Raw genomic sequence first — 8,459 nt, forward strand, 5'->3', positions numbered from 1 at the left:
AGGCATGTGCCTCATTGGACCCAATATCACAAGTTCAACGCCAAAATATGTGTGCTTGGGTCAGGAAACTCTGGCCCCTTCTACAGTGCAATGTAATGCAGTTTCAAATATTATTATATGGCAGTGTAGGTGGAGTTCAAGTCTTTTCTTCTGGCAGGTGAAGACACATCATCACATTGTTTGAATTGATCCAAGATGTGACGGCGCAAGTGGTGCCACCTATGTGTAGAACTGTTAGTTGCAAGATTTAAACTGTTGTATCATGCTTAATCCTGCCTTTTTACCCTGCTTATGTATAGTTGGATTGATTGGTTATTTATAGCTGTCAATCAGTGTTGTTTGCACCAGTTAATTGCTTTTTCAAGCTCAATTGTTTGGCTCCACCTCTTCCTGGAGGAGGGGAGTGCTTCCCTTTTTTCTTTCTGCCATCAGAGTTTCTATCAGATGGACGTGAGTAAGAGACTTGGCTCTAAATAGCCCCTGATTAAATTACCTCTCAGCACCAATTCTAAGGTTTTTAACTCTTGGGACTCATGCTTTATGTCCAGATCGTCCTGGACAACATTAAGGAGACCCAAGTGCCTTCAAACCGGTTCTTCCGGCACCAGAGGAAGGTCTTGTCCCTTCAACATAGGCCATTGGACTGGGGTTGTGTTTATTCCTATATTCACAGCAATTGAGGAAAGAGGAAACAGGAAAAGCTTCTCAGCTGCAAACTCCTTGGACTTCAGAGACTGTAAAATATATTTCCTTTATCCCTGTTGAAACATCAAGCTTATGCCTGAGAAAGATAACTCATTGTGAACAATAAATACCATTTCGAGTTATCTGTTGTGTTTTGGTCTTTGGGAGTTCCAGTTTCCTATAGGAAGGCAAGAAGCAATCCCCTGGAGAAAGATGCCACGTCCATGCCTCTTTCACTAAGAGTTATAGCCCCCAGGCGCAACGGCACACAGGACATATTTATTTGTCTTTTGGACTGTGCACAACTATATGGGGACGCCATGCCATTAGGGGCACTGAACAAGGCTTTGTTTAAAAATTAGACCCATGCACAAGCCTAGAAATTAGGGACAACAAATTAGGTTTTATTAGCAGCAGGATATCACAGCATTGTTATAAGATGTTGAATTCATGGAGGGCATTTTGGCAGGTCAAAGCTTCTTCTGAATCATTGCTCACAAATGCTTCAACTTGCTGCTGAAGCAGCATCTATCCTTTAGGCGCATCTACAATATAGAGAAGATTATTACAGTCTGTTTACAACAGAGACATATTATTTACAAAATCAGACAAAAGTTGTAGCCTTATATTCATCGTCTACCCAGATGAGCTTACAAGATCCTCAGCAACGTATTTGCATGGCTCTAACTGTGAGTGGGAACATATTACCAAAATCTAAATTAAAGGAAGATATCAGTAGCATCCCTAAACATTCCTACTTTCCACATCCTCTAAAAATCTTTCAGTCTCTCAAGACCACTATTCCAAAATATCACAGGTCTCAATATCCAGCTTTTCAATTTCTTCAAAGTATTTCTGTGCTTTCAAATTAAGATATTAAAAATATGTTCTCTAGTCCTCTCCTTTTGCTTCATATTGTATATATCCAGGTCCAAGCACTTCCAGAGAGTAACCTTCACATAAATAAAACATCAGCAGGATTCTGGCTAATGGCTGGTACAGGTTGAGTCTCTCTTGTCCAGAAATCTGCAATACTCCAAAAACCTATACTTCTTACTGCCAACTGCACAAACAGGCACAGAGAAGAGATGTAGTAGTCATGGGCGATTTCAACTATCCCGATATTTGCTGGAAAACAAACTCGGCCAAGAGTACAAGGTCCAACAAATTCCTCGCTTGCCTTGCAGACAATTTCATGGTCCAGAAGGTAGAAGAAGCAACAAGGGGATTGACTACTCTTGATCTCATCCTAACAAATGTGGAGGACCTGATCGATGCGGTCGAAGTGGTAGGATCCTTAGGGGCAAGTGACCATGTGCTCCTGCAATTTGAGGTACAAAGGAAGGCCGAAACTAAGACAAGTCAAACCCTCATTTTGGACTTTAGGAGAGCTGATTTCCAAAAAGTGAAGGAAACGCTGAGCAGCATTCTGTGGACACAGATACTAAAAGACAAGGGAGTTACGGATGGATGGGAATTACTCAAGAGTGAAATACTCAAGGCGCAATTGCAAACCGTGCCAACAAAGAGAAAAAATAGGACAAGTGCAAAGAAGCCAGAATGGATGTCCAAAGAACTTCTAACTGTGCTAAGACACAAAAGAGACATGCACAAGAAGTGGAAAAAGGGAGAAATCACCAAAGAGGAATTCAAAGAAATAGCCAACACCTGTAGGGAAAAGGTCCGCAAGGCTAAAGCACAAAACGAGCTCAGACTTGCCAGGGACATTAAAAACAATAAAAAGGGCTTCTATTCTTATGTCAGTAGAAAAAGGAAAAACAAGGAGGCGATAGGACCTCTTCGCGGAGAAGATGGGGCAATGCTGACAGGGGATAGGGAAAAGGCAGAACTACTTAATGCCTTCTTTGCCTCGGTCTTCTCACAAAAAGAGAGTCTTCAACCTCAGCAAGATGGAGTGGATGAGGGTTTGGAGGACATCCAACCCCAAATTGGGAAAGAAGTCGTCCAGGAATACCTGGCCGCTCTTAATGAGTTCAAGTCCCCAGGGCCAGATCAACTACACCCCAGAGTATTGAAGGAACTAGCGGAAGTCATTTCGGAACCATTGGCAACCATCTTTGAGAGTTCTTGGAGAACGGGAGAAGTTCCAGCAGATTGGAGGAGGGCCAATGTGGTCCCAATCTTCAAGAAGGGAAAAAAGGATGACCCAAACAATTACCGTCCGGTCAGCCTCACGTCAATACCGGGCAAGATTCTGGAAAAGATTGTTAAGGAAGTGGTCTGCAAACACTTAGAAACAAATGCAGTCATCGCTAATAGTCAACATGGATTTATCAAAAACAAGTCATGCCAGACTAATCTGATCTCTTTCTTCGATAGAGCTACAAGCTGGGCAGATGCAGGGAATGCCGTGGATGTAGCGTACCTGGATTTCAGTAAGGCCTTCGACAAGGTCCCCCATGACCTTCTGGCAAGGAAACTAGTCCAATGTGGGCTAGGCAAAACTACGGTGAGGTGGATCTGGAATTGGTTAAGTGGACGAACACAGAGAGTGCTCACTAATGCTTCCTCTTCATCTTGGAAAGAAGTGACAAGTGGAGTGCCGCAGGGTTCCGTCCTGGGCCCGGTCCTGTTCAACATCTTTATTAATGACTTAGATGAAGGGCTAGAAGGCATGATCATCAAGTTTGCAGATGACACCAAATTGGGAGGGATAGCCAATAGTCCAGAGGACAGGAGCAGAATTCAAAACGATCTTGACAGATTAGAGATATGGGCCAAAACTAACAAAATGAAGTTCAATTATTTATTATTATTATTTATTTCTTGCATTTATTGACCGCCACTCTCAGCCCTAGGGCGACTCGTGGCGGTGAACAACAACATAGAAAGACAGTGTACAGTAAATCACGACAATACAAACCAAACTACTACAACATAACATATACTTATGCTAAAAATCCGCTTCGTCCAGTCCTGGGGTCATAGCCAATTTCATAGTCCTAGTCCATTCCAGTGTCGTTCCAAAGATACACTCAGCTGAAGGCCTGCTCGAAGAGCCATGTTTTCAGGCCCCTACGAAAGGCCATCAAGGAGGGCGCCTGTCTAACTTCAGCAGGGAGGGTGTTCCACAGCCGGGGGGCCACCACCGAGAAGGCCCGCTCCCTCGTCCCCGCCAGACGTGCCTGTGAGGCAGGCGGGACCGAGAGAAGGGCCTCCCCGGATGATCTCAAGGTCCTCGTGGGCTCGTAGGCCGAGATGCGGTCTGCAAGGTATTTTGGGCCGGAACCGTTTAGGGCTTTGTAGGATAACACCAACACCTTAAATTGGGCCCGGTAGCAGATCGGCAGCCAGTGGAGCTGGGACAGCAGGGGCGTTGTATGCTCTCTGCGTCCTGCTCCTGTTAACAGCATGGCTGCCGCGCGTTGGACTAGCTGAAGCTTCCGGGCCGTCTTCAAGGGCAGCCCCACGTAGAGAGATACTCCACTTTGGCAGAAAAAATGAAATGCAAAGATACAGAATGGGTGACGCCTGGCTCGAGAGCAGTACGTGTGAAAAAGATCTTGGAGTCCTCGTGGACAACAAGTTAAACATGAGCCAACAATGTGACGTGGCGGCAAAAAAAGCCAATGGGATTTTGGCCTGCATCAATAGGAGCATAGTGTCTAGATCTAAGGAAGTAATGCTACCCCTCTATTCTGCTTTGGTTAGACCACATCTGGAATATTGTGTCCAATTCTGGGCGCCACAATTCAAGAGAGATATTGACAAGCTGGAATGTGTCCAGAGGAGGGCGACTAAAATGATCAAGGGTCTGGAGAACAAGCCCTATGAGGAGCGGCTTAGGGAACTGGGCATGTTTAGCCTGAAGAAGAGAAGGCTGAGAGGAGATATGATAGCCATGTATAAATATGTGAGAGGAAGCCACAGGGAGGAGGGAGCAAGCTTGTTTTCTGCTTCCTTGAAGACTAGGACGCGGAACAATGGCTTCAAACTACAAGAGAGGAGATTCCATCTGAACATTAGGAAGAACTTCCTGACTGTGAGAGCCGTTCAGCAGTGGAACTCTCTGCCCCGGAGTGTGGTGGAGGCTCCTTCTTTGGAAGCTTTTAAGCAGAGGCTGGATGGCCATCTGTCAGGGGTGATTTGAATGCAATATTCCTGCTTCTTGGCAGAATGGGGTTGGACTGGATGGCCCATGAGGTCTCTTCCAACTCTTTGATTCTATGATTCTATGACTTTGGCATTTTGGGATAGTGGGTTAGTCACATGTCCAAGAAGCCCACTTACACAAGGTCCCTGTAAAAAGCAGAGACTTCAGATGCTTCTGAGCCCACTTTCAGTCTGTCCAATGGTGGCACATGGCCAGGTAGAAGCTCTGGACATGGGCCATGAGGAAGAGTGACAGTGACTCTATAGGATGCCACCTCTATCCATCCGAGAAAAAATTAAAAAAGATTTATGGGGGTATTTTCCCATTTTTCGCCTTTGTTAAAAGACCTGTGTATAAGCAGGATCCTCCCACATTCCTTATCTCCTCCTATTCCCATCAAGACTCCTTGGGGAAAGGCTCAGTTGGTGCTGGACATCTGACTAAGTCTCTTTCTTCCCATCCCTCATTCACTATGTATATGTAAGTACAGGTATTCCAAAGTCTGAAAAAAGTCTAAAATTTTAAGAAACCTCTGATTTGAAGCTCTTTGGATAAGGGAAACTGAAATTGCAATGTGAGGTTCTTCATTGCTTTTCACTGTATTTATTTATTTATTTATTTATTTACAGTATTTATGTTCCGCACTTCTCACCCTGAAGGGGACTCAGGGTCGATCACAATGCACACATACACAGCAAACATGCCATCCTGTTTTTAGACATACAAGACATACAGACAGATAGAGGTCATTCAGCAAGTTTTCCAACTTTGGATCCTGGAGGTTGCTCGATTCCGGCCACACGGGGGGAGCTTTGCTTCATCCACTATGACGTTGAGCCTTTTTGAACCTAGTATTTCCATCTTGCTCTTTGATGTCTGGCATTTTCATGGTGTCATAAATTAACCTCCCTAATTTCTACACTCACAGCACAGCTGTTTTTGAACTTCTTAGGTGGACAGTAAGCTGGGCTTTTAACAGTCGGGAGCTCAACCCCACCTCAGGCTTTGAACTTACCACCTTCCAGTCAGCAGTGATTTATTGCTGCTAGTGATTAAGCTGCCGTACTACAGCCCGGCCCACATCTATTCACCTTCTGTATGCTTAGCTTCAACCCCACCCCATAACATAATCCATGTGGCACACATCAATCATGGAGGAATGTTACCTTTTCTTTTGCAGCAGTAAACCATTCCTTTATGGCACATTGCCTTTGAAGCCTCATATTCATTTTTAGCACAGTTCTGCTTGCACTTTCCTAAACACTTCTTTCCATCATTAAATGGTTTTGCAGCTTCATTACCTTTAAAGGGAAAAAAGAAGTTAATCCAATCCCTGCAAAAGTGAAGATTCAAACAACAAAAGCATTTTCTGTCCAGCAAATGCCATCCATTGCAATTCTCACTACAGAAAGAAGAGTTTAATTTCTCACCATATGGCTCTGCAAAGGATTCTGGTGTCTCACCAAACGACAACATCAGTAATTCCATAGCAAAAAATTGTTGTTGTTGTTGTTGTTGATTTTGTTGTTGTTGTTGTTGTTGTTGTTGTAAATTAGTGTTGAGATTGATTAATTCTGTAGTTGTACCCTATAAGGCAAGTCTTATTCTCCATGGCTATACACTGGACCGGACCGGCACGGTTCCGGTCCAGTGTATCTGTCCGAACGTATCTCCCGCTACGTCCCACCTGTCCGAACGTATCTCCCGCTACGTCCCACCTCGGAGCTTGAGATCTTCTGGGGAGGTCCTGCTCTCGACCCCACCACTCTCACAAGTGAGGCTGGTGGGGACGAGGAGCAGGGCCTTCTCAGTGGTGGCCCCCCACCTGTGGAACTCACTCCCCGGGGAAATTAGAGCATCACCATCCCTCCTCTCCTTCAGGAGGAGGGTGAAAACTTGGTTGTGGGACCAGGCCTTTGGGCAACCAGGCAATTAAAGACCAGCAGGATGGACAAAATGGTATTAAAAGCGGAACTATGAGACAGCAAACACTGACAATGTATGGGAGGAATTTAGGTTTGTATTGATTTTATTGATTTTATTGATTTTTACTGGAATAATTGCATGAAGCTGTTAGTAACTATGAAATTTTACTGTAAGTTGTGATGATTGTTGTGATGTTGGCATCTAATTGTTGCCTTTACTGTGTAAGCCGCCCTGGGTCCCCTTCGGGGTGAGAAGGGCGGGGTAAAAGAACCCCCAATAAATAAATAAATGGCTATCATGTCTCCTCTCAGCCTTCTCTTCTTCATGCTAAACATGCCCAGCTCTTTAAGCTGCTCCTCATAGGGTTTGTTTGTTCTCCAGACCTTTGATCATTTTAGTTACCCTGGACACATTTCAGCTTAATAATATCTCTCTTCAATTGTGGTGCCCAGACCTGGACACAATATTCCATGCCAAGATGAAGGCACATCAAGCAAACCCGTATCCTGACTGCCTTCGACCTTAAAAGTTTATGTCTTCATTGTGAAAGACCATGCATATACAGAATAGGTCTCACTCTCCACAGTCTCTTACAGACCCACTACCAAGACCCAGAGGCAGCCCAGGTAATTTTCAACTGTAAGCAAACAGTATTTTGCCCCCCCCCCCCCCCCCAACCAATCACTGATATATATTTTCTGGTCATCATGGGAGTTCTGTGTGCCATATTTGGTTCAATTCCATCATTGGTTGAGTTCAGAATGCTCTGTGTTCTGTCACGCATTGGGTCTAAACAAATTGTCTTTATTCTATAGGACGTATACTTTAAACCCACTGGGAAGCCGGGGTGCCTCAAAGAGAGATTCTTGGGGATTTCCTGAAGTGATGGTCTTTGGAGTCTTTAAAGGTACAACAAAGTCTTTATTAAGGAACAAATAACAAATCTTCAAACAACACTTCAAGGCTTTCTTATTCTAGTCTTTAAGAGACTGGCACTGGCTTGGATTAACTGTACTTTCTCAGCATGAGGAAGAACCCTTTATAATCTCTCCCAAGCTGTCTATCATCTGGGCCTCGCTGGTCTGGGTCTTACTACCGATCCCAAATGCGTGTGGACATCGAGTAAACCTACCAGCCAAGGCTTGAAGATACTTCAGTTGGAATTCAGTGGTTCTGTAATGCTGTCCTGTGGGAACTTCAGGGCTGTTTTTCCCTTCTGGTGCCGTGAGCTCTCAGCCAGAGCCTTTGGGATCTTTTCCTTCTGTTTTTACTTCCCTGAATGATCCCCAGATGATCACCGGATGGTCCCCGGATGATCTTGAGGAATGAAGCTTTTCCTACGGGACGAGCTGTCTGTGTCCTATAGACTAGCTTCCTTGTGTGTGACTGACTGAAAATGGCTCCCTTCCCACCAAAACACAAAAAGGGGGTGGAACTAAGGAACCTAATGATGATGGACAGGTGGCCTGCCCTATAACTGCAAACTTTAACAGGAAGCCACCCTTCTGCAGAATCCCAAGCCTTGGACTGGAAGCAAACATTTAATACAAAGCAAATAAAGTGGGAGCTTCTGGTACAGCTGTACCAGCACACTCTGATTTTAGGTGAACTATACATTCCAGTAACTACAACTCGCATATGTCAAGGTCTGTTTTCCCCCAAGAGCGCCCCTGGGCAAAATCAACTATACTGCAAATGCTTACTTTGCGTAATGGGTTGAGCCGCCCCTGCCAAG

At 44.7% G+C, this 8,459-nt stretch overlaps 1 long non-coding RNA gene across 1 annotated transcript; it reads right to left on the bottom strand.

Annotated features, from left to right (window-relative positions):
• Nucleotides 1–1,067: 1,067 nt before the first annotated feature.
• Nucleotides 1,068–6,110, bottom strand: LOC132762133 (uncharacterized). Its single transcript, XR_009630106.2, has 2 exons — nt 5,965–6,110; nt 1,068–1,229 (listed from the first exon to the last, which is right to left on the bottom strand). It is a non-coding gene; the product is annotated as an uncharacterized lncRNA (long non-coding RNA).
• Nucleotides 6,111–8,459: the final 2,349 nt, after the last annotated feature.

The sequence above is a fragment of the Anolis sagrei genome, chromosome 1 (assembly GCF_037176765.1).
Source record: "Anolis sagrei isolate rAnoSag1 chromosome 1, rAnoSag1.mat, whole genome shotgun sequence".
Taxonomy (NCBI): domain Eukaryota; kingdom Metazoa; phylum Chordata; class Lepidosauria; order Squamata; family Dactyloidae; genus Anolis; species Anolis sagrei.